Genomic DNA, 27,920 nt, shown 5'->3' with positions numbered 1-27,920 from the left:
ATATATGGAAAATGTAAGAATTTAATATAGTCCCTTGATAATGTTTATTAAAAACTAATAGTAAAGTCAAATATAAAGATTCCTTTACAAGTATATGATTGTTTTATAAAACAAAAAGTTAAAAACAGAAAAAGAAAAAAGAAACAAGAAAAATCTCAAAAAACAACTTAAACTTACACCTAAAGCAATTAGAGAAAGAAGAACAAAAAAACCCAAAGTCAGCAGAAGGAAAGAAATCATAAAGATAAGATCAGAAATAAATGAAAAAGAAATGAAGGAAACAATAGCAAAGATCAATAAAACTAAAAGCTGGTTCTTTGAGAAGATAAACAAGTTTGATAAACCTTTAGCCAGACTCATCAAGAAAGAAAAGAAGACTCAAATCAACAGAATTAGCAATGAAAAAGGAGAACAACTGACACTGCAGAAATACAAAGGATTTTGAGAGATTACTACAAGCAACTGTATGCTAATAAAATGGACAACCTGGAAGAAATGGACAAATTCTTAGAAAAGTACAACCTTCCAAGACGGAACCAGGAAGAAACAGAAAATATAAACAGACGAATCACAAGCACTGAAATTGAAACTGTGATTAAAAAATCTTCCAACAAACTAAAGCCCAGGACGAGATGGCTCCACAGGTGAATTCTATCCAACAGTTGGAGAAGAGCTAACACCCATCCTTCTCAAACTCTTCCAAAATATAGCAGAGGGAGGAATACTCCCAAACTCATTCTATGAGGCATCTTCACCCTGATACCAAAACCAGACAAAGATATCACAAAAAAAGAAAACTACAGGCCAATATCACTGATGAACATACATGTAAAAATTCTCAACAAAATACTAGCAAACAGAATCCAACAGCACATTAAAAGGATCACACACCATGATCAAGTGGGGTTTATCCCAGGGATGCAAGGATTCTTCAATATATGCAAATCAATCAATGTGATACAATATGGTCAATGAAATAAGTTCTAAAGGAAATAATCTCAATGTATATTATCATCTATCCTTTTGCCATTGGGGATTACAAACTTATTAATATATTAATTTCATGAGTCATATCTGCAAAATAAGACCTTAAAGATAAACATTATAAGCTATTATAATTATTCCATGGAAACGTGTATTCTAGGTTGGCTATTACCAGAAGCATCAATAAAATTGCATAGCTAGAAATATCATTTCTAATATGATTTGTTTCTATAATGGTATTGAAACCATGACATGAAAACCAGATCAATAGAATTCTAATATTTTAAATTGTTTATATCCTCCCATATTTTCCTTTCCCATCCATTTACAATGCTGAAAGTAGCATTGCTGTACTTTCAAAATGAACACACCAACCTGAAAACAGATTTTACTTATGAAAACATGTATTAAGATGGGATGGAAAACAGGGAGGAAAATTACTTGGGGGGAAGGTAGCAGAGGAGAGGCAACTTTAATTTTCCTTTCTAATTTTACTTCAAAGACCCGATGTTCTTAATACTAAAGTAAGATTCTGTTCTAGCACTTTACTCTCAGCTCTGCTCACATCCGTGCTCAGTAACCTAGCAATGTTTAAACCTGCATATGCATGAGGTGGTCACACTTTCCTTACCACCCGATCATCTGTATATCTGCCATTTTTCATCACAGCCTTGTTGAGGCTAGCAGCGTTCTGACAGACCGTAGACCCAAAATGGTGTTCACTGCTCAAATTAAAACATGTAAGTAATTTGACAAAGAATCTTTGAGAAACAAGCAGCCATCACTAAGCATCTTCTCTGCAGAAATACTTCTCACCACTGAGTGGCACAGAAACAGATCACAGATTTAAAAAATGAAAATGTTTGTCTCACATTCATAAAAATTTGTTCTCATGAGACTCATTTCTAAGTGCTCCGTTTAAAAGCATGAGATTGGGAGCACTGAGGACTTATCGGCATTCTCCCATGGGAATGAAGAATGAAATTAAAGTGAAGATGAGCTGGTCTAATTTTTCAACCCTTTATTTCACTCTAAAATACTTCTATTTGAAGATTTACTAGTGTCTTCTTCATATGGGCCCAAATTCACTGACAGAGGCTCACAAACATGGCGTTGTAACACGTGGTGGCAAGCAGACAAGGTGGCCCCTAGTGATTCTCACCTCCTGGCAGTCAAGCCCTTCGCAGTCCTCTTGCCTCACCTGTAAGGCGAGGTCATTGAAGACACTGAGGCCTCCCTCTTGTTCTCTCTTGAATCGCTCACTCCGGGGGACCATGACCTGAAGAGCTGTGGTCTCCCACCGATCAGGATCGACTTGGAAGCATATCCTAGCCTTAGCCAAGCGTTCAGGCGACTACAGCCCCAACCAACACCTTGACCGCATTCCCCTAAGAGACGGAGCCAGACCACCCAGCTAGGCCACTTCCGTAATTCCTGACTCTCAGAAACTCTGAGATATTAAATGCTTACTGTTTTAAGCTGCTAAGTTTTGACGTAATTTGTCAGGCAGCAAGAGAAAACTAAGGTATGATACTTCTTTATTTTTCATCCATCACATGTACAACCAATTTGAAGCTCAGTAGGCCTAGAAATGTTAGATGCAGATAGGAAAACACTTTGCAACCCAAACAGGGAGGCAGAAAGTCAGATCTAGACACATCGAAAGCATGCCTTTGTAATTCCATTTGAAAGACCTCACACGTGTAAACTGTTGCTACTGAAGGCCAGAATGCTGCTACACCAGACAAGGCACCATTAGAGTACTGATAACGGCTGTCATACAGAAGATGCTCATTACATGACTGACCAATCAGTGAATGAATAAACGCAGCAGGAATGAAAGAAACGGATGATGCCAAGGCTGATGAAGAGTCATAGCACACAGATCTTTATAGTCACTTGTTTGCAATGTTTCTTTCAACCACCAGAGGGCAGGAGTGGCACACTGTTCTTCTTTGACCCACTAGCACTTACATTGCCTAAAGCATGTAGTAGGAAAAAAATATATAAAGTCTGCACAAATGGAGGGACAGAGAAAGGGAGGATGCTTGTTCATAAGGGGGAAGAGATTAAGTCTGACTATAATGCCTCAAAAAGCTTCTTGGAGTGTGAGCTGCGTTAGAGTACAGGACTTCATATACTAATGCTAATTAGTGCTAATTCATAAATTACATAATTTAAAACTAAATCATAAATGGTATTTTAGATAGAGAATAAGATAAACAAGCATGGAGGCTGAGAACATCAGACCAATATCAAGGAACACATGACCAGAGCATAGGGAATGTGGTCTGGGACTCAATTTCAATCCAACCTTTTTACTCTTACTCCTTTTCTTCTACCTACTAACTAGAAATGAGTTGGTATTATTCTCTTCGGAAATGTCTCTTTCTACAGAAAACAAGAAATTTAGTAGACTGAATTCAGGCACAGTCTCAGCTCTCCACAGGTGATTATAATCCAACTTTTTTGTTCTATGTAACCCAAACAAGCATCAGTGTGTGCCTGGGAGAAGCTCCATCCATGGCACGTGCAGTGCCCAGAAAGAAATAATCACCCTCTCTGTGGCCAGCCTCACTAACTCAACCCAGAGGACAGATGTCACAGTGCCCTTGGAAATCTTTTTATCAGAGCAAGTACTTCCCAACTGCCCTAGTATTTTTTTTTTTTTTTTTTGCGGTACGTGGGCCTCTCACTGTTGCGGAGCACAGGCTCCGGACGCACAGGCTCAGTGGCCATGGCTCACGGGCCCAGCTGCTCTGCGGCATGTGGGATCTTCCCAGACCGGGGCACGCACCCGCGTCCCCTGCATCGGTAGGCGGACTCTCAACCACTGCGCCACCAGGGAAGCCCCTGCCCTAGTATTTTTTTTTTTTTTACCTAGTATTTTTAATGTTGCCTTCTAGTAAATAGTTTTTATTGAATTAAATTTTAAAATATCCATCATTTTCTACTGAATTGGAAGCCTAATCCTAATGACAAAATTAGCAAAACCATTTTCCTTTTTCTTCAAGTTACTTAACTTAGCTAGAGCCGGGGACGACTTCATATTTTATTTTATGCGGTCTTTGGCAAGTTATGTTGCTTTTATGGTTCATGGGCTTGATTCCTAGATCTAAGATTTATGGTTGGCAAGAATATTTATAAGCCTATAGAGACAGATAACGAATAAAATGGAATCCTAACATGTCCAAAAGGATATCCTTACTGAAAGAAGCTGAAGGAGATAAATGGGTTAACCCTCGATTAATCTAAAAGGCATTAATAAAAATGTCCCATTCCCCTCATCTACAATAAAAAAAACAAAATGTTACACGTATGTTTGTAATAAAGATCAAACTGTCCCAAGAATGACCATTATAAATTAGTTAATGATAACCATACTGAATCTACACTTGTGGGGCAAATCTTACTGATAATAATTGAACAGAGTAAAGCATTTAATTCTGTTCAGTGGGCCTCTACTCATCTGTAAACCCCTGAATCATTTGCAGGATTTAAAATACGTAAGTACATAGTATTCTTCAGAGGAATGAGAGACTCTTAGAGCCTCAAATGACAGAAAATCCAATTCAAAAGAACTTAAACAAAACAAGGGAAACTTATTGGCTTAAAAAATTGAAAAGTCCAGGAATCGATCCAGAGACTCAACTCACACGATAAAGGGGTGTGTGTCTGTCTGTCTCAGCCCCTCACCCCGCTCCCTCCCCGAGTCTCCTGTCCCATGAGGACAGCTCTAGGCTTACACCTTTACAGCTTCAAATCCAACCAAAGAGATTCTTTTCCTCCAGAGATTCAGCAAAGTCCCAGGGTCAAGTCTCACTGGTCCAGTCACATCACGTGCACATTCCTAAGGTCAGGTGTGCATCAAATACAGGGCAAGACCAGGCCTGAGAGCCAGCAGGGAGTTATTGCCCAAAGAAAATGCAGGTTAGATTGTCAGGAGAAAGAGGACGATGGGCAGGGAACAAAATAAAGAGACACTATCGACGTCTGTACACGGCTTCAAAGAGGCCCCTGGATGCCCTCTCCAAAGTCAAGAACCAGTGTAAAAAAGGCTTAGAGAAGAACAGGCACATTTCTAAAACGTTACCTGAAATCTAAGCTTGCACGACACTGACTGGAGGCCTAACCACAGCCGGTGCCTTCCTCGTCCGAATCCACGTGGGGGCGCTGCACCCCGTCCGCAGACGCCGCGTCACCTCTTCCCGAAGCAAGGGTCTGGCTTCTGACTCTGAGGTTCCGGGCACCTCTCTGACTTTCTCAGGCATTCACTCCCCAGTTTCCTCCCCTCTTTTTCTACCTTATTCTATCACTAATCTATCGTTTCTGTCACTTCTATTCAAACGAGTCTCAAATATTCACCTCCGGACCAAAAAAAAAAATCCTTATAAGAATTCCACTCCCACATTTAAAAAACCAAATATACACCTCAGAACCTAAGTACCGCGCCCCAAATATCCAAAACAAACATCTCTCCTTTAAAACCCAGCCCTTCCTCTCTCTCAGTTATCTGTGTGAGAAAGACTCTGATCACCTGTGCTTCAGGATTCAGCTCAAACATCACATCTTCCTTCCGTGACGCCGTCCCTCCCCGCTCCTGCCCAGGCTGGGGTACTGCTTTCAGGGCACCCCGCCCGCTGTCACAGTATGTATCCCATTTCACCGTAATGACTGGTGTACTTCCTGAGTTCCCACCCCAGACTATAAACCAACAGCAAGGGCACAGCTGTCTTACATCTGTATCCAACAGGCCAAGCAGAGCGGCTGGTACATAGAAGGTTCCCAATGAACGTTTTTGTTTTTTTGTGTTTTTCTTTCTTTTTTTTTTGCGGTACGCGGGCCTCTCACTGTTGTGGCCTCTCCCGTTGCGGAGCACAGGCTCTGGACGCGCAGGCTCAGCGGCCGTGGCTCACGGGCCCAGCCGCTCCGCTGCATGTGGGATCCTCCCGGACCGGGGCACGAACCCGTGTCCCCTGCATCGGCAGGTGGACTCTCAACCACTGCGCCACCAGGGAAGCCCCCCAAAGAATGTTTAATGAAAGGGAGAGAAAAGCTGAATTCTTATTAAAGATCTACACTTTTCCTGGTTTAAAATATTTACTACTTGCTAAAAAGGATTGTCAGAAAGAAAAAAAAGTTTGGCTTTACTATTCCAACAGTCTGTGTCTAGGCAAAAGACCACTACCAAAATTTATAAAACAAAAAGGGAACAGAAACAGAATTAAGGTGAAAAGCCACTACTGTCTTCTTTCCTTTTTCTTAGTAATCCCCTAGGTTAAAAAAATAATAATGTTGGTAGATATTAAACACTAGGATACTCTGTTTTTTCTCTCCGAGGGACTAACAGGAACAGTCCATTGACAGGCCGAAGATGTGCGTGCTGCTGAGGCCATATCAAATCTTTCCTCGTAGGTACCAAGCAGCTCAGATGGCTGAGGCACACAGAGCTGACTGGGAACTCCATCCTTTCAACCCGAAGCCCTTGCTTCTTGCTGACATTCCTCCTATCTTTAAAGTGTCTTTAATTCTTATGACATGAATTTTGGCCCGAGAATACGTTATTTTCTAGTTTTTGTGGCACTGAACGCATTGCTTAATGTCTCTGAGCCTAAATGTCCTCATCTTTAAAATGGGAATAATAATACGTGTCTCACAGGGACGCTGACGAGAGTAAGTGAAGGAGAAGCCCCTGCAGCACAGCTAGTGCCCATAGTAAGGGCTGTGATGACGGTGATCACAGCGCGGCCTGGCAGTCACAGGGGACACGAAGATCGGCTGGCGCACTAAGCTGATGCCCCTACCCGCTTCCAGAGTTACTTGAGAGCAGCTTGCTTGACTCTACTCCAGGGAGGTATTCTTCATCCTCATCTTGCTATACGTGTATCTTAAAACTAATTCATTCCTTCTCATGACTTTTAAACTTGTGCACAATTTTAAACAAACTTGCTCTTTGGACTCATTCATGGTGGTTTCTCCCCTTTTTAATCTCCTTCCAGTCAATCAAGTTTTGATGACATTTATTTTCATTAGTGTTTTTTAAACTTTAATAAGCAAGTTCCCTGTTTCGTTGCTGTTCAGAAACTTAACTTTCACAAGAAGTCGTAAACGTGTTTTATCTGCGGTGAGATGACAAGAGCTTTGTGACGGGGGCCTTTTAATATAATCCTCAACATTACTCTGTGTTTGGTTTTCTCCTTAGATTATTCACATCAACACGAAGCAACTGCAGTCTGTACTGTTTTTAGTACCATCACACATAACCTTAGAAACCTTATCCTACTCAACTCACCCTAGCCCTTGACAGCCAGCACTACAAATAAAAAAGTTAAACATGCTACATCTATCTAACCTTTGGTCTATCTAACTTTTCTATTTATTTATTTTTGGTTTTGGGTGTTTTGTTTTTTTTTTTTTTTTTTTTTTTTGCGGTACGCGGGCCTCTCACTGTTGTGGCCTCTCCCGTTGCAGAGCACAGGCTCCGGATGCACAGGCTCAATGGCCATGGCTCACGGGCCCAGCCGCTCCGCAGCATGTGGGATCTTCCCGGACCGGGGCACGAACCCGTGTCCCCTGCATCGGCAGGTGGACTCTCATCCACTGCGCCACCAGGGAAGCCCTGGTGTTTGTTTTTAAGACAAAATATTTCTGGTATTTTATTTCCTCTTCATTACTTGGATTTTGATGGAGATACAAAGTGACACTGATTCAATGTAAAGTAGGCATAAGAAGTGTGATGAGGAAACGAAGAGTCCGTCTAATTCCACTTCATCTTGCTATGGACAGAGTACTCGAATTAGGATAAAAGTAAATTTCAACTGCTATTACTAATTATAAGCAAAACTACAAATCACGTATACATGTATTTCTTAAAACTACCCTGTACCAGAGAAATTGTCATTCATTTTAAAGTTCCCATATACAAAAATTTTGCAAGAAGCTGAAGCTTCTTCCTTTTGGGGAAAGGTCAACCTCTAAGAATACAACACAATCAAAACATTAAAAATGTCAGAACTATTTCTCTCACTGGCAATAATAACAGAAAGTAAGTAACAGCTTGGATGGAGAAAAACAAATCTGCTTCAGAGCTCAAACTCCAGAAATGTAAAGAAAAAGTGCCCCCATCTGGCCAAACAAAAAAATTAACATTTTAGATGCTCATATTAACGCCTGTTCAAGTGTAATTTACAGGGCTTTAATTGGTGTATTGGTGTAATTGGTGTATAAATAAATCTGAAGATTTAAAAAAATAAGTAGCAAACCAACAGCATAAAAATTTTTTCTGCTTTTTACAAATATAACTACTTGCTGTTCAAAAACAACTATTTAAACCATAAAATATAAAGCAAATTATATATTTGATATATTAGAATATGTATTAGGAAGAAAATAGTTACCAGTCCTCTTATTTGCAAATCATTAATAATAAAATAGCACACATAACTTTACATTCTGATGACAAGACTGATTAATGACTGCCATATGCTATTATCTGGAAAAAAATATCTTTGCACAACTTAAAAAGTTCAGAATTTTCCTTCCTGAGTACTTCTAAAAACTAACATGCCACCTCAAGTTAAACTACTTATATTATCAGATTGACATCTCTGCCAAACAGATCCAGTAGAGCCAAACAGATCCGTCTCTGCCAAACAGATCCAACAGATCCAGCAAATGAAAATAAAGCTTTCAGCTGTGCTGTGACACTAACGTTACCAATGAAATGCTGGCGGCGAGTAATCCTGTCATTACCAGTAATGATGATGACAATAATAATACTAATAGTACTAGAAATTGCTTAAATGGTAGCAATTTGCAGGCACGGTGGCACTGCAGGGGTAACAGGGTACCCCCCCACCAAGATATCCACGTCCTGATCACCAGAACCCGCGATTCGGTTACTTCACTACCTTACATGGCAAAAGGGACTTTGAAGACGTGGTTAAAATGGGGAGACAAGATGGAGAGATTGTTCTGGAGTAGCCGGGTGGCCCGATGGAATCACCGGGGCCCTTAAACATGGAAGAGGGAGGCAGAAGAGTCAGAGGGGGGGTGGGGCCATGCAAGAAGGCTGGGAGAGATGCAACACTGCTGGCTAATTTTTACAACAGTAAAGTGTGTCTAATTTTTACAACAGCAACATAAAACTAATACACTGAGCTAAACTCAGTTACTCCTCATGCTAGTGAGGGTGGTACTACTACTAATCCTACTTTAGCAGAAGGAACTTGAGACTTAAAAAGACAGACCAGGGGCTACCCTGGTGGCGCGGTGGTTGAGAGTCCGCCTGCCAATGCAGGGGACACGGGTTCGTGCCCCGGTCCGGGAAGATCCCACATGCTGCGGAGCGGCTGGGCCTGTGAGCCATGGCTGCTGAGCCTGCGCGTCCGGAGCCTCTGCTCCGCAGCGGGAGAGGCCACAACAGTGAGAGGCCCGTGTACCGCAAAAAAAAAACAGACAGACTAATTAACTTGTCTGGGGTCACACAGCTAAATAATCTTCAGACTTGGGTTTGTCTATCTGATACCAGCATCACGCAAGGATGATGTCCATCTCGATCGTTGCCTTCAATCTGTAAGCACAGTACTTGGGGCCTCTCGGTGCCGAATGGGCTCCACGAATTTCTCCCACCCTCACTCTCCCAAGGGAAAGTGATGATGTAAATAGTTTCAAACAACAGTAAGTGGAAGCGACATCTTCCTCCCACTTACCGTTGTTTGAAACTATTTACATCGTCACTCTCCCTGTTCAACCAACCTTTGACTCATTCTATCTTCTACCTTCGACATCCACTGTGACCACGCTGAAGCAGAACAAATCCCTTGGATAAAAATAATACTCTAACTCACATCCTATTATCAGCTTCAGTCATGTAATGTCTCACTTGAAAGCTTTCAGTTCTCCAGAATATAATCAAGTAAAACCTAAGTTCCTTTTTAAGAATTTGATTTTTTTTTTTTTTTTTAAAGAATCTGACTTTAGGAATCCTTTCCGGATCTCAAAAAGATCCCATCTTACCTTTCCACCTTGTACTACTGCCTCAAAACACCGCAAGACCCATTCAAATGCAGTCTTTGGGCCCATATTTTGCCGCTGTCTCACTTCCATATCCTTTGTTGTTCCATGATATTCATCTAGACTGTGCATCTATCAAAAACCATGCCCCGCCCCCCCCGCAAAAAAAAGTAGTACACCAGCCACAAAGTCCTCAAAAATTCTGCTTGTACCAGTCATCAGTCCCTGCCTTGCCCAGCTCCATTTGGCTTTGGATACTAACGATCCACTTAGGCTAAAGGAGGTGGTAACGTCATCTCTTAGGTCAGACACCCTGGATCCAAATCCTGGCTCTACCACCTCCCAGCCTTGTGATTTAGGGCAGTTGTTCACTTCTCTGGACTAAGCTTCCTTAACTGAAAAGTGGGGAACATAATAGTATCCTCCTCATAGGGCCGTTTCAAGGATTAAATGGCACAAGTAGCTGGCAGCATAGCTGGTATATAGAGTCTTGATTTTTACTGCAGTTCCCTTCAAGAAGTGGCTTCCTCCTTCAGTCTTAGTTCACTTGGCCGACACAAGTGATACGGCTAATCATTACCTTCCCCTCTCCCAGAAGGTTGGACCTTGTGCCCTATTCCACAGTGCCAAGCTATGCCTCTATTTCCACCAGATGGACCCCAACTCCCAATCCCCGGTACTGCAATACAGAGATCACCACGAAGCAGTACCTCCTTTTACCATCTTCCCCTTTTCCCCTCCTGACCGATCCCCCGACTCCCAGATCAGATCCTTAACATATTTTCTTAAGCACCATTTTATTTATCCACTTAAATACTATGACTTTAACAACTGACGGTACATGAGTTAACCCTTCTAGCACTGGCTTCTCCAGTAAACAAACCCCTTTTCCCACTACTGTATCAATGAAAAAAGTCAACGTGCTGTTATTGTTGTTACTGGTATATGTTCTATTCACCTACACACCTATATTATCTTATTTACCTACAGGTTTCTTGAGAGCAAGGACTATATAGTAATCATCTTTGAATTCCTCCAGATCTAAACACACTCAGTTTTACTGATTAAGCTAATGGATGAAATGAGTCACATCCGACCCGCAGTTGCGTGACCAGTCAGCAAAAATATCTTTCTGTTTACCACCCCTCCCCCAACCACTGGTACCAAAACACAAACCCAGGCAAATTTATCCTTGCTTGTAATTATAAATGCCTGATGCCATTTCACTTTCCTCAGGTTTCCAGTGGCATTTCTTTACACGACCTTACCTTAATTATCTTAACGTACTAACCTGTTCCATGCATCGCATTTTAAAATACCAAAATAATAATCAACATAGACACATTCACGCTTTCCAGCATTTCCACTTTTAATTACAGTGAGCCACTGTACCTTAAGCCTTCAGAGTCTATACTTCAGTTCTATGAAATTACTATGCTTCATTCAACCAGAGATTTCAAACTTCTTTAAAAGGTAACACAGTACTACTGTTCTACTTCATTTACTCACATGCCTCCCCCCTTTAACCTCAGCTTGGTGCTGAATTTAACTTGCTTGATAATCTAAGCCTAGTTCAAGTCTAACTCATGCCAGTGTTGGTCTGCAGCTATCAGCTGTTCTGCCATCTTCTATTTGGTTATGTTGAGTTCCGGGCATCTCAGGTAAGGAATGAAATTATTTCTTAGAGAGGGAGGTATTCTTTTTAATCTGATATTTTCCATAATATTAAAGAACTAAACTGATTTTTTTTTTCTTTTTACAATTACTACAAGGTAACTAAAAGATTTCTTTCAACTATGTGCCTTTCCATGTGAAACACACAGAACTTTAGAACAGTGGCTCGGAAGCCTGGCTGTGCACTGTAATCATCTGAGGGGTTCTTGAAAAGTAGACCCCCAGGCTCCACACCAGAGGGGTCTGACTTGGTTGGTCTCTGATAAGCCCAAGTTTGAATGCTGTTGCGGATGTCTGTTGAGGAACCAGTGAATAAGAAGCACAGCCTGCAGAACCTTTCTTCTCTTTAAAAGAAAATACCATATTTCAAAGATCTATATAAATATAAATATATATTTAAAAATATGTATATTGCATTCAATCAGTCATTTAATTTAAAAATCTCACGTAACCAACATATTTTACACCATCAATGTACTGCATGTATCTTTGGAAATATAATTGCAATAATCACTGTCAAATTTTTTCCCCAACTGATCAGTCTTCATATTGGTGAGTTCCTAAAACAAACTTCCAGGTGTAAAAATTTCTTGCACATCAAACGTAATAACACAATATACATTCTAAATACCTTTAATCCTCGGTATCTGGACCAATTGTTTCCTATCTGCGCGCTGCCAATTTAAAACCCACTTGCTGGATCAGTCTACAGAACAAATCCCCCTGTGCTGTATTATTTTTGTGTGTGAAACACCCCAGATTAGAACGCCTCAGCCCGGAGAATGACGCCCCTCGTGGGCCGAGGGAGGAGCTTTCTGCTGGGCCTGCAGAACAGTCTTGAGAATGAAAATGCCCTTGACTACTGTCAAATGACCTAGTCTTTCAGAGTAAAAATTTAAATCCCAACAGTGATTTAAAAATCTATATTCAGCTGTTAAGCCCTTTTGGACTCAAACAGCAGACACACATAATAAATCTCAAAGCCGACAGTTTGAGATTTGCTTACTACCTCTGGCACTCCCAAGCTCTAAAAAAATCACTGGTATACTGCACTCTGGTACAAAGCATAACTAAGTATAACATTAATTATATAGGAGAGGAGGGAGGCTCTGAAAGACTTTTGCTTAAATAAATGCCATTTTTTCATATAAATTTATCAGGTTACCTTCTACCTCATTCTAACTATTTTTTTTTTTTCTGTATCTCTTTCACAAAAAAAAGTTATATTACTATTCTGTTACAAACAAGAGGCTAAATCTCAACTACCCTGAAATTAACTTACTTGTTAACTACTGGAAAAGCCCATTTCTCCCCCATGCACCAGGGAAAAACCTATATCCCCAAAATCTATATGTAACTAACACTTCATTCTTTTGCAATTCCAATTGTTTTTCAGGCTCCCCTCCAGTCGTTAGCAGTATGCATAAATTTATAAAATTGTGATCCCAGAGTATCACACTTGTTTCTTCTGTTTCAATACAAATAATATTGCTATGCTGAGGTCTTTAACAATAATGCATGGAATCAAAAAAAAGAAAAGAAAAAGGAATGGAAAAGTATTCAAGAATAGTTATAAAAGAGTCAATTTCACACTTAAAAAAATTGTACCCCCAAAACTGATTTCCCAGTGCCAAGGAATTAAATGCCTTGCTTTAAAATGTAATGTAATCATTAGTCATAAGAAGAGTCATAAGATTTTCTGAAACAGGCAATGTGTGTTTGCAATTAAAACAACACAAAGATAAGATTTTCCCTGCTTTCTCCAGAGCATTTGGTTTCTATTCCCAAACAGAATAAACCAAGTAAGTAAGATATACATGGCTTTCTAGATTTCAACTAATTAGGCTAACATACCACCACTCACTATAAATAATTCTACTTCTTCTTCTTTTCTCCTTTTTAAAGAAAGCAATTAACAGACATCATCACATGACAGCCCACACCTCCTCTGTAGAGATGAAGAAACTAACACCCGGTGAGAGAGATGGGAAGTGTAATGGAGGAAGCCGAAGTTCTACCACTTTCTGCTCAGGACAGACGCACGTCAACCAGGAAAACCCTGTCAGTATCTCACCAAACAGAGGTAAGCAGGCTCCATACTACCTCTGTGCACATCAGCACAATCTGTTTCATTATGTGGATTTTGTAACTTCAATCATGAAAATTAAGAATAAAATTAACTACCCCCTTGGAAAGCGTGGTCGAGCATCCTACCGCACAGCCTATTTCATGGAAGCCCCACGGTTGCAATCTGTCTCTCAGATCTTTTTTTTTTTTGGATTAAATTTTTTTTTTAATTTCATATTGAAATATAGTTGATTTACAATGCTATGTTAGTTTCAGGTGTACAGCAAAGTGATTCAGTTATATATTCTTTTTCAGATTCTTTTCCCATTTGTTATTACAGAATATTTAGTAGAGTTCCCTGTGCTATACAGTAGGTAGGTCCTTGTTGATTATCTATTTCATATATAGTAGTATGTATATGTTAATCCCAAACTCCTAATTTATCCCTCCCCCTGCACCTTTCCCCTTTGATAACCGTAAGTTTGTTTTCTAAGTCTGTGAGTCTGTTTCTGTTCTGTAAATAAGTTCATTTGTATCATTTTTTTAGATTCCACATATAAGCGATACCATATGATATTTGTCTTTCTCTGACTTACTTCACCTAGTATGATCATCTCTAGATTCATCCATGTGGCCACAAATGGCACTGTTTCATTCTTTTTTATGGCCGAGTAATATTCCTTTGTATATATGTACCACATCTTCTTTATTCATTCATCTGTCAATGGGCATTTAGGTTGCTTCCATATCTCGGCTATTGTAAACACTGCTGCAATGAACATTCAGGTGCATGTATCTTTTGGAATTATGGTTTTCTCCAGATATATGCCCAGGACTGGGACAGCTGGATCATATGGTAGCTCTATTTTTAGTTTTTTAAGGAACCTCCATACCGTTCTCCATAGTGGCTGTACCAATTTACATTCCCATCAACAGTGCAAGAGGGTTCCCTTTTCTCCACACCCTCTCCAGCATTTGTTACTTGTAAACTTTTTAATGATGGCCATTCTGACCAGCATGAGGTGGTATCTTATTGTAGTTTTGATTTGCATTTCTCTAATAATTAGCGATGTTCAGCATCTTTTCATGTGCTTTTTGGCCATCTGTATGTCTTCTTTGGAGAAATGTCTATTTAGATCTTCTGCCCATTTTTTGATTGGGTTGTTTGTTTTCTCCAGGTCTTGATTTCCCTGTTTTTCTAAAAATTGAGTATGCTGGCCTAGAATTCAAAAATCCCTGAATATGTCTTTAACTAATGATGAGGTTACTTTGACATTTCATCTCTCTCTCTGCAGCTTTCACCTGGGGAATAATGAATTCTGAACAAAATGGAAGGTACGAGTGAAAATCAAACCGATATCTGCGTTACACTTTTATAAACGTGTTTTGCTAGCAGTGCTTCCTCCACTTCTTTCATGTCACAGATGCACAAAGGAAACGATAATACTTGAGCAGCACACAGGAGTAACGGACCAAGGGGACTGATAGAGTGGGGGCTGGGGGTCGGTTCCAGCCCTGAAGGCTGCGGGGGAGGGGGGTGTGGTGCTCAGAGGCCTCTGGAACCTGATCACTGCAGACCAGGAGCAGCAGAAGCTGTAAACTGGAGTATGGAAATTATGGGGACACCATCACAGGCTCAACTCCATAATGAATGATTTGCTCATTTTCAAAGCTAGGACCTATATACCTCTAGAGTTAACTCACAAAGGTATGCACACAGAAACTGACCATCCGTGTTGCCTAAATCATAGAAAATTAACAATGGCAGCAAGTACTCCTGCTTGCCGGAAAGACAAATCAAGCATTTTTGAGCAGGAAAATCATTTACTATGAATTATCCTTCAAATTACAAATCTACCTATAAACTATAATTATAGAAGTACACAGAGGTCATAGTACAGGTCTGATTATTCTCAGCTATAAATTGGAAATGAGATATGGAGGGAACCACCACTTGGGCGTCCCAGAGTTCAAAGAGGCTCCAGATCTACTCTTGGTGTGCTTTAAAATCATTATTACTGATTATTTAAGCAATATTTCCAAAAGATGAGTGCAGAACTTCTTCCTGAGGACAGCATGTGCTCTGAGTATATGGATGGATTGGAGTGGGAGCTGATGGGCTTTGACATTGGGGCTTCAAAACAAAGCTCATCTACATGACAACTGCTGAGCTCCCCTCACCCTTAGTTTCCTTTTCTATCAAACAGAGGCAATGTCTAGATTTAACATAATAGGAAACATGGTTTCTACCATGAATGTCTGGTACTCAAAAAGCATTACTTTAACCACTGGTACTATTTTGTATGCATATCTTATCTGTGTTCAGTATTTGTAAAGACAACATAACATTCCGTCTTATCTCACGGTTTGGTCAATGGGAGTCAATTGCTAGACATTTGTATTACAGTCATTTTCTACTATGATGAAGACTTAAAATTTTTATTTCTTTAGCACCTAGACCCAGAAATGGAATTACAGAGTCAAAGAATAAAATTACCTCTATGACTTTTGATATATGTACTTCTTAGAAACCTATCTTCCTGAACGAAGACTGGGGTATAGGACGTGAGTGGGGTAGAATTCTACTGATTTTGAAACTTTTCTGGTTGACTCTCAATAACTTTAATTAAATGTTGGAACTAAATATGCTTTTTCTTTAAGAGAAATTAACTTATAAAGAAATCAAGAACAAGTTTTTCAAAATTACTTCAAAATAAGGGAAGATTTCCTGACTTGAAGTTAATAAGCAAAATCATTTTAACAATGAACACACCTTACTGTTTAAAAAAATTTAACAAAACCAACATATGTGTAGAGAGTACATATATATATGTATGTATATATATCTCCTCTGCTCTATCCTCAATATTCCTCATCAAAACCCAATAAAACCCAGAAGACATACATTATTACTAACATTTTCATTTGTATCTTACCAGAATTTTTAAATAGAAAGAACATAAATATGTATATCTTTATTAGTATACAAACATCTCTAAAACTTGCTTGTTTTTTCCTCTTAATAAATCTTGGACTTCAACACATACCAATCTACTGCTACATATATTTTCTATTATTTTCTACAGTTCTATAATTTATATAACTAGTTCATTATTAAAAGATACTTGAGCAATTACCAGTTTTTGCTTTTTTTTGATCTGTGTAAATGTATAAAAACAAAACTTCAATAACCATCCTTGCACATCATTATAAACTATATGAAAAGTTTAACTTCATACTATTACTATTATATTTGTAGGACAAAGTTGCAGCCATAGAATTTACAGATCGAAGGTTATGAGCATATTATATTTGACTATTCCCACAGGTAGTAAAAGAGAATGACTATTTCCCTATGCCTTCACTAATACGAGGCATTACCACACTTAATTCTTGGCCAATCTGATAGGTGAATAGGATAGCTCATTCCAGCTGGCGTTGTTTTTAGTGGCTATTTGTATTTGTTTTAGTGTGAGTTGACTTTCACTGTTCCCATCTTTTACCCACATTGTCTACTAGTCTGCTCATTATTTTCTTACTGGGAATCAAATATTTTAAAGTGCTACATATTCAAGGTCACTCGATAAAATTTCCTTCATTACAAAAATAATTATGAAAACTGGCTGTAGTTTTATTGTCATTTGAATTGCTTGTTAAGAATTCTTGGGCTTCCCTGGTGGTGCAGTGGTTGAGAGTCCGCCTGCCGATGCAGGGGACACGGGTTCGTGCCCCGGTCTGGGAAGGTCCCACATGCCGCAGAGCAGCTGGGCCCGTGAGCCATGGCCGCTGAGCCTGCGCGTCCGGAGCCTGTGCTCCGCAACGGGAGAGGCCACAGCAGTGAGAGGCCCGCGTACCGCAAAAAAAAAAAAAAAAAAAAAAAGAATTCTTGTACTTACTTCTGTCCAAGTCCAACAGAAATGATCACGTGTAGATTTGTTTTTATATGTATAAATCTATTGTAAAGATCAATAAAAATGCAACCAAGTGGCACTCTAGTGTGGAAGGAACTAACAGGGACACAGCATCATGCAGGGGAACAGCCAAGAGGCCAGGGTCCATCTAATTCCGGTCTCAGCTCTGCTCCAATAAGCTGAATAACCCATAGGTGTCACCTCAGCCTCAAAGAATCAGCTCCTCATTCAATAAAATGAAAAAGTTGGGCAGAATGATCCCTAAGACTGCTTCCAGGTATAAATCCCATAAATCTAAGAGCTTTCAACATTTTCTTCACAGATTCATAGAACCATGAAATACCTATAGAAGGACATAATGAAATAACTTGATCATTACAGAGTAAAAAATAAATAATAAATATAAATAATGAAAAATATGTGTATTTAAAAAAATAAAACTAAATCATAACAAGATTATCAACATTGTAATATCTCACTTCCTAGACGTTTCATTTTTTTAAAGTACTCAATATGTTAGGAACTTGGGAAAACACGCATATACTGAATATATTCAAAGCATTAACTTACCACCTTCAAATTTTCTCTATAATCATTTTATGAGTAGTTTAGCAGGAATAAAAAATAAGCCTATTTAAGAGTCCAGGGCTTCCCTGGTGGCGCAGTGGTTGAGAGTCCGCCTGCTGATGCAGGGGACACGGGTTCGTGCCCCGGTCCGGGAGGATCCCACATGCCGCGGAGCGGCTGGGCCCATGGGCCATGGCCGCTGGGCCTGCGCGTCTGGAGCCTGTGCTCCGCAACGGGAGAGGCCACAGCAGTGAGAGGCCTGCGTAACGCAAAAAAAAAAAAAAAAAAAAAAAGAGTCCACTGCTATTAAAAGCTTCTTGTTGCTGGAATAATATCATGCCACTCACTGGCATCTATGTTATTTTAATTTTTTCAACTGTTGTTTTAAATGAGATATATCACATTTAACTAGACTTGTATTCGACTTTATGTTCCTACCCATAAAATCAATTGAGATTTGTGATCAAGTTTTCATGTTTCCACTCATAAAATTATAAAACACAAATCACCTTTCTCCCATTTGAATAATTATTTCAAGACTATGATGCCTATGCTTATTCATTTTATAGTTTTAAAAACTGTGTTTTAAAAAAAGTCTCAAACACAAATTTTATGTAGGTGGAAAATCACTGCTATAGCAACAGTAGCTTTAGTTTATGAGAATTGAAAGGTGAAAAATTCACATTTCCAACACTTGAAACTTAACTATTTGATTTTTGAGGGCTGAGGGCACAGGGTGTAGCCCCTGACCTTTCCGCACTACTAACATGAATTGGATCCCAATAAGACTTGGCCAAACTCAAGCCTTAAAAGATAAAAATACATGGTGCTTCCTCCGATGAGATGGTTAATTACTATAAATCAAACATGACACTTTAGGCCATCCCCAGGCTATTCACTCCTGACTCGGTTCCAGGGAGTCAAAGGGGTTAGTTAGTAGGATAGTGACAGTTTCGAAGGGTGAGTGATTTGTGCATCCCGAGATCTTTTTGCTAATAAAAAGCACTAGCACCATGTCATGGCTTTGTCTGGGGGAAAAAAGTGCTGGTCCCAGCTAGAACTGGTGTCTCCACCCTCAACCGTAGCTGGCTCCAAGAATGGAGCCAGTCTTTTTCTGAGGATCTTTTCCTTACTATTCTGATAGGCAAAGGTTGAAAATTAGCAACAAAAAGAAATTAAAACAGTATTTTCCCATAAACAGATGGCACAATTTTGTGTGCCTGAGTCTATATAAATAAGAAAGGAAAATCAGGGGCGATTTTCCTTAAAAAAAAAAAAAAAAAATCTTCCCATTCTATTGCCCAGGTGCAAAACACAGTCCCGGCCGGCACAAGGCCGACAATCACTACCACGAACTTCAGAACCCAGCAGCACATGACTGACCCACTGAATATGGTAGAGAATATAGTATTCATGATATCACAAAGAGTATCTCCTATGTTTTCTTCTAGAAGTTTTATAGTTTTAAAATTTAGATCTATGATCCATTTGGATTTTTATATAAAGCATAAGATACAGGTTGAAGTTCTCTCTCTCTTTTTTTTTTTGCATATGAATTCCCAGTGGTCCCAGCACTGCTTGTTAAAAAGACTAACCTTTCTCCACTGCAATACCTTTGCACCTTTGTAAAAATAAATAAATAAATAGACCATATTTCTATGGGTCTCCCAGACTATTTTATCCCACTGCTATATTATTATTCTATAGACTTTCCCTGAGATCATACTGTCCTGATTACTGAGGCTTTAGAGTAAGCCTTGAAAACAAGTAGTATGAGTTCTCCTACTTTGTTCTTTTAAAACATTTTTCTGGCTTAAATAAAATAAATATATAAATAAATCCACATAGATTTCAGAAGAGCTAATTCAGCTGTCTTAAGTAGGGTAAATCTACACTTACAAGCAGCTATTCTTACAGGGTGTTGTTGGAACTCACAGCCAATATCAAGTGTTTCTTTATCCTCATATTAAAAGAAATATTAAAATCTTCCCAGGTGCAGTTAAAGGAGCTGATCATCTCTATGTTTCCCAGACCTTTTATCAAAGTCTGTGACAGAATTTAAATGCTCACCCCCTCAACTGATTTCTTCTTAATAATCTCAGTTTGGGGGGACATAACTTGGCATTACAGTTCTCAAGCCATAAAAAAAAAGCTGTTTTTCTCTAGCACCTCCCCACCCCTGCCCCATTAAGTCAAGCCAGGCTGCTTGGGGTTTCTCTCTGGAGTAGGGGAAAGAAAGAGACTAGGAGAAATATCTCTACCTCTACTGTACCTATGATTCTCATTTTACATCTTAAACTGCAGAAAAATTTTCACTTAAGATTTTATGAACTTTGTGCAACTGTCTTATTGGACAAATTCCCAAAGACAATCAGAAATTAGCAACAGTAACAGATGACAACTATAAACAAGAGTTTTACAACTGTGGGTTTTGAAGTATATGAGTTGTGGCACAGTCACCCTCCCAAGTAATTCAACTACCCTCCCAGCCAGCCAGGATGCTCACTTTTAACTGAAGTATACAAGGAAAGACAGCCAAGTTTCAAAAAATCATGTGGACTCTAAAAATGAAGGATGATAAACTACCTATAAAATAATTACAGGGAGATTTCAGTCATATTTTGTGCAGAAATTTATTGATCTCCATTAACTGGGTTTAAATGCCCAACAACAAAACCTTAGATAATCATAGTCACTGATGCCCTTTTCTTCCCCCTTACAGTTTGTTTACAGGGAAAAAAAAAACACTCTGTAAACACAGAGTGTAAATATGGTAAATCAAAACTTAAAACACAAAAGAAAGCCATTAAATTATTCACTGAATGTCTTTAAGGCCAGGTTGAAAATGAACCTCTATAAATAAAACACCATCCCACCTACCACAAGTCAGATGGGTGATCCATATTCCACTCCAAAGGTTAAGAAGAAACCTTTCCAATTGAAGAATGTGACTCTTCAATTTATGACCCGAGTTTCCCACAATTTAATTAGGCTAAAGTCAAGGACCAAGATAAAAATGGCGTCATTAAGATTCTTCTGAATTGCTACCTTACCAGTGTCCCTCACACAATTAAACGTTTTTTGTTTTTTTGTGTTTTTTTTTGCAGTACGCGGGCCTCTCACTGTTGTGGCCTCTCCCGTTGCGGAGCACAGGCTTCAGACGTGTAGGCTCAGCGGCCACAGCTCACAGGCCCAGCCGCTCTGCAGCATATGGGATCTTCCCGGACCGGGGCACGAACCCGTGTCCCCTGCATCGGCAGGCAGACTCTCAACCACTGCGCCACCAGGAAAGCCCCAATTAAACGTTTTTACCTCACTCATTCTTATACTTCCAACTTTTTTGTTTAGAAACAAAATACTCGCACAGAAACTTCAATACCCAAGTATAGGTTTGGTACAGGGTTTATTTTTAAATTTAAGGGGGAAAAAGAGAAACATTCCAGATAAGCCAACCACAAAAAGATTTTTTTTTTGATCATACAGCAAAGGTCCCACACTTGTGTTTTACCAATAAATGAAAACTAGCAAGAGATGGAGTTCACTGGGATCCGGGTTTCTACCTGACCTTGTTTTACATTTTAATGCAGGATTTATATGCAGGCTACTTCCTAGAGTGGTTCACGTAGGGCTAGGGCTTGCTAGGCAGTTCTAGAACAGACAGAACACACACAATCAACAATACATAGTAAATACTGATAAAATATTCATTTCTTTTGCATATTGCTTTCTCTCTACACATGGTGCTTAACATTCATGTCTTACCTCACACGGCTGCGTGAGGAATGAGAAGAGAATGAATGACAAACAGTTTACAAAAAAGAGTGGACTCCGGTGAGGAATGTTGATACTGGGGAGGCTATGCATGTGTAGGGGCAGGGGGCGTATGGGAGATCTCCTTCCTCTTTACTTCGCTGTGAACCTAAAATTGCTCTAGAAAATAGAGCGGAGAAAAAGGTACACAAAGTAGAAGAACTGCAGGTTATCAGTAATGGCCCGACAGATGCCCAGTCCAAGCTCTGTCTAAGAGACTGTGGCCCAATTAAATCTTAACCTGGTTTTCACCTAAGCCCTTTCACGGGAGCCACCGATGATCCTGAGGGATGCAGAAGACAGGTTTGGGAGACCCTAATTGTATAAACACATGTAAGGTCACAAAAAAGACTTGCTAATGGGTTCTTCAATTTATGTATTTCCTGGATGTATAAATATTTTTAATTTGAATGAAAGATGCTTTAAATTCTATAGTGCTTTACACTTTTTAAAAGTTTCATACAAATGATTTCATATAAGCCCATAATAACCCTCTTCTCTCCCACCACCCCTATATTGCCCCTCCCCCTCTTCCCTCTCCCCGTTGGTGACCACTGGTTTGTTCTCTGTGCCTGTGGGTCTGCTTCTTTTTTGTTTTATTCACTAGTTTGTTGTGTTTTTAGATTCCACATGTAAGTGCTGCCATACAGCATTTGACTTTCTCTGTCTGACTTCACGTAGCATAATGCCCTCCAAGTCCTGAAGGCATATACATTCTGTTTCACATTTTAATGTTTATGAAATTGGGTTCATCTTAGATTCAGTGTTTGAATTTAATGCAGTAGTTTGTTTTTTTCCCTAGAAAAGTAGGTATTAAACCACTGGCCAATCTTTCAAAGTGTCTCAGAAGTCAGTGTGAAACTCGAGTCTACCAGTGCTAGACAGAGGCAGTCAACTCAGCACTGTCATACGAATCACTGTAAACTGGATGGGTAAAGGCCAGAAGGTGTTTGAGGCCCTCCCAGTACTGGACAGGAAGAGAGGGCTCTGATTCCCTTCCATGTAGTATCAGCGGAAACCAACTAGGCAAGCAACACTAACGCCATTCGTTAGTGGTGGCTTTAGTTTACAACCACTTCCCCCCCACCGTTTTTTTTTTGTTTTTTTAACTTGATAATCTTTAAATAGACCTTTACTTAGGTCCAAAGATAAAGCTGAAAACTGGTCTAAGTTAACCACTGGGTCTAAACTAGCTGTATGACATCAGCCAAGCTGCTAAACCCATTAGGGATAACCCAATTTTTCTTTAAGCGTAAAAAGAAGAGAAAGATGACACATACTTCCTACGACTACTATCAGAATAAAATAAACCAAGCAATTTGTTTTATCTTTCATAAGTTATTTTGAAATAATAACTATTGCATCTCATTATTTGCATGTCTACTATGTACCAGGAACTCAAAGTATGTTACTTTAATCCTGTGTGACAGTAGTTAATCTCACTTTGCAGAAAAAGAAACAAGAGACTCAAAGGGGTTATACGGCTTAGAATCTGGTCTGGGATTCGAAGCCAAGTCTGGCTGATTCCAAAGCCCAGCTTTTTCCACTTCATCAAGTTGACTCCAGAATATTGATTTACTATTTCACCATAATTGATTTACTATTTCACCATCATTCACTTACCTTTAACTGTATTTCTGAATATAACACATTTTTAAAAGAAATCTCAAAATTCGGCATAACCCACTACTATTACACCCTCCCCCTTATAAGGGAAAGAAGAGCTCTTTCTTATTGATGTTATTTGTAATAAAGCATTATGAAAATCAGAACGTGTGCAGGTGTGTGTACGGGGGAAGAGGAATACGTGGGAAGATACAGAATTTTAAGTAAATTTAACATTCAAACAAAGGCAAAGATATTGGTACCAAGTTTTTATTTCTCCTACCCAAAAGAAATTGCTAGATAGCTATTAGTTTGTAAATCACAGCAATAAACTGCGTCCACTTCAGAGTCTTGTGGTTTCCACAAATGTACTTGCCACAGTTGATTTGTTTCATCTATGGTGTAAATAAGGTATAACTCACTGTGGCTGTACAAACTCTGACGTTTACTTTGTATTATGATAGCCTATTTACACATAAAGCAGAAAAAAATTTTTTCCACTGATGGAATCCAAATACATGATTTCAGTGAAAATTAAATCTCAAAAACCATTAAGTCAGCCAAGGAGAATACTTCAAAACAAATGAAGCAAAATGGTAGCCAGGAGTTGGTTCCTTCTGTTTATCTGCGACAGCTTATATCCTGAAGCCAATCTGAAGGCTGTCTCTATTCAAAACACAAGGCTTTAATGGATTGAACTCTATGGTTCAAAAGTAATCAAGATCTCCTTCAGGGGCTGGGTGTTGGGGGAGACAACATATAGAAGCTTAAAGAACTCAAGAACTACCAAGGATGCCTTACAGAAGGATGACGCCTAGGAAGATCTCCAGCATCCAATGACAAGTGGAAGAGGGCCATCTCAAGGGTTGTCATTTTCCCCAGCAGTATTTAGCTTCCCTGCATAGGGAAGCTGATCTAGGGTTAAGAGTTTTTCTCGGTGTTTATAGCAAAATAGAAAAGAACACGAGGAAATCAGATGAGATTCACGGAGTTGAGAAGATCAAAGGAATATGTCATAGACCATTAGTTGGGAAGGCTCACCACCCCACAGTTCTCCTGACACTTAAGAGCCCTAAAGGCCACGTCTACACTGTTAAAGTTGAAGCATTAAAAAATGCTTTTTTGGTTCAAAAACAGCCCAATAACAGCAAATTATTATGATTTAATCTATTGATACCACATATGGCTCTGTCTCCCATCCACAAAGCAAATCTGATTCTCTCTCTTGGGAATTTGAGGCTTGAGTGAAGAGATGGTCAGAGCTGAGTCACCTTACTGAAAGCGCTCCAGCGGCTTCAGAAGCTCCTACTGCCCTTGATCCCTGCCCCGCACAAAATCTGCCTGTGCAACAATTCATTCAAGACGGCAAGCTCCCCAAGAATCCTTTCAATGACCCATTTTAACAAATAAGTTCTTTTGATGAGGTTAGACTTGAGTTTCTGTCCTGGCAGCACAAGGAACCTTAACAAATACTAACTGTGAGCCTGGGAGGCTGGACAGGTGGTTCCAGCTGATGCTTGAGTCACCAGTCCAGGAACCAAATTTTGCTTCTCTTTCTGTTGCTCACAGAAGCTGGGCGTGACTGCTGAGTAAGCAAAATACAGCAAGCAAGCAAGGTTTTCCTCTTTCTTCTTCCAGAGACCTTACAGTTGTTGCACATATACAGACTTGCTCAAAGCATGTTATGTAAACCGAAGGAGAGAATTATGTTAATATAATGTCTAGACAGGCTCAGGAACTTCGGTTATTTTTAATAGTAACTTGAATACTCACACACGTTAAGGAAATTAAAGTAATATAAAGTGCTCATTAAAAACACAGTCCCTCATGGAAGCAATCTAAGTGTCCATCGACAGATGAATGGATAAAGAAGATATGGCACATATATACAATGGAGTATTACTCAGCCATAAAAAGAAATGAAATTGAGTTATCTGTAGTGGGGTGGATGGACCTAGAGTCTGTCACACAGAGTGAAGTAAGTCAGAAAGAGAAAAACATACCGTACGCTAACACATATATATGGAATCTAAAAAAAAAAAAAGTCATGAAGAACCTAGGAGTAAGACAGGAATAAAGACACAGACCTACTAGAGAATGGACTTGAGGATATGGGGAGGGGGAAGGGTAAGCTGGGATGAAGTGAGAGAACGGCATGGACATATATACACTACCAAACGTAAAACAGATAGCTAGTGGGAAGCAGCCACATAGCACAGGGAGATCAGCTCAGTGCTTTGTGACTACCTAGAGGGGTGGGATAAGGGAGGGTGGGAGGGAGACACAAGAGGGAGGAGATATGGGAATGTATGTATATGTATAGCTGATTCACTTCGTTGTACAGCAGAAACTAACACACCACTGTAAAGTAATTATACTCCAATAAAAATGTTAAAAAAAAGAACAAAGTTGAAAAACAAACAAACAAAAAAAACCCCACAGTCGCTAAAGTTATCATGATCCCAGTTTCCACTAAAAATAATCTATTTTAACTTCACTCAGCACACAGCCTCGCAGGTATACCCGCCTTCCCCATGACTCGGTGTGAGATGGCATGAAGAGCACAAGAAATGGCAGCCAAGTAGAGTCTCATGTAATTAGATGATAAACCTATAACTGGGGACCAACTCGGAGTATGGAGAAGATTTCCTAAATCTAAGAGCATACCATACCCTCCGAGCCAACGAAAGGGACTTCACCTTCTCCACGATACAGTGTTTAATGCTTAGTGATGCTGCCTTATGTTTGAGGCAATGTGGCTCTCTCTGCTTCAAACGGCCCAGAGAACTGAAAACTTTCTCCCGTACTCCATCCTAGTCATTGATTAGAAGGATAATTTAAAATACTTCATAATAGTTTTATATGTGTTCATACAATCCTATACATTTTAAAAAGTTAATTCTACTGCGACTAGTAACCAACTACTTGGCAAAAACAGATTAGACTCTATGCAAAACCGTTTCCAGGTGGACTAGAAATGTAAATATGAAGAATAAAAACACAAACATATAGAAGGAAACAGCTACTTTTAAAAGCCAAGAATAAATCCAAGCATGACGCCAAAAACAGAAATCAAAAAAGGAAAAGACTGATAGATTTCACTACAACAGAACAAAAACTTCTCTGGCAATAAAGAAATGACAATCAAAATACAAATGAAAAACATATTAAAAATCAAAAGAAAATGACTAATTTATCAAACAAAAATGGATACCAAAGACAATCAATTTGGAGACCAATACAGGAATGTGTAGTGGAACCTTAAAAATGGGCTTACCTTTTGACCCATCAAATTCTACTTCTAATAACTTAGTCTTTGAAAACACTTTTCTTATCAAGGATTCGCTTTAGCATTGTTAATGCCTGGCATAAATAAATCAAACAAAAACTGCCAATACGAGCATGTTAAATTATAATCATCCCATTCTTTCAATGAAATAATCTACTACCATTAAAAAACAGAGTGAGATATATCTCTATGCATTGACATGAAAAGATAGTCACAATGTACTACTAGTAAGTGGGGGGCGGGGCGGGAAACAGATCAAAAAACAATAAAAATGGGGCTTCCCTGGTGGCGCAGTGGTTGAGAGTCTGCCTGCCGATGCAGGGAACATGGGTTCGTGCCCCGGTCCAGGAGGATCCCACATGCAGCGGAGCGGCTGGGCCCGTGAGCCATGGCCGCTGAGCCTGCGCGTCCGGAGCCTGTGCTCCGCAACGGGAGAGGCCACAACAGTGAGAGGCCCGCGTACCACAAAAAAACCCACAAAAAAACAAAAAAACAATAAAAATGATGTGCACGGCCAAGACTGTGGCCTATTCAAGTACGTTCTTCCTGGGCACACAGTAGACTACATTTCCGCCCCCATCCTTCCTCCTGACACACTCAGTTTGCTGTGCCTTGTGAGTACGTTCTCTGCAACACACCAGGAGCCGAGCTGTAACCTTGGAGCTACATGCTAGAGGTGGCAGAGACACCAAGTTCCTGAAACACCGCGAGGAGTGGAAACAGCCCCACCCTACCCCCAGCTGGAGCATCTACCCTGGGCTGCTGTGTGGGAGAAAAATAAACTGCTGTGTCTGTGCCATGACATTTCAGGCCTACATGGCTTCGTCTACCCTGACTAGTAGAGTAGAATACCAGCAGTTTCATTTTTTAAGGAAATCTATATGTGCACGTAACTATTTAAAAAGATCTAGAAAGATATGCATAAAAACGTATCTTTATGACATTTAACCCTATGGTTGCATGCAGTTTTAAACTCTTTTCTTCTCATTGCTGTACAG

The 27,920-nt window shown here is 39.7% G+C and overlaps 1 protein-coding gene across 17 annotated transcripts in view; it reads right to left on the bottom strand.

Annotated features, from left to right (window-relative positions):
- PLEKHA5 (pleckstrin homology domain containing A5) overlaps nucleotides 1-27,920 on the bottom strand; it is a 242,584-nt gene that overhangs the window by 163,053 nt on the left and 51,611 nt on the right. The gene's annotated exons all lie outside the window — the stretch shown is intronic.

Source organism: Pseudorca crassidens, chromosome 11, assembly GCF_039906515.1.
Source record: "Pseudorca crassidens isolate mPseCra1 chromosome 11, mPseCra1.hap1, whole genome shotgun sequence".
Lineage (NCBI taxonomy): Eukaryota > Metazoa > Chordata > Mammalia > Artiodactyla > Delphinidae > Pseudorca > Pseudorca crassidens.
The sequence above is the reverse complement of the archived record's forward strand: the minus strand, read 5'-3'. Positions and strand labels throughout refer to the sequence as shown.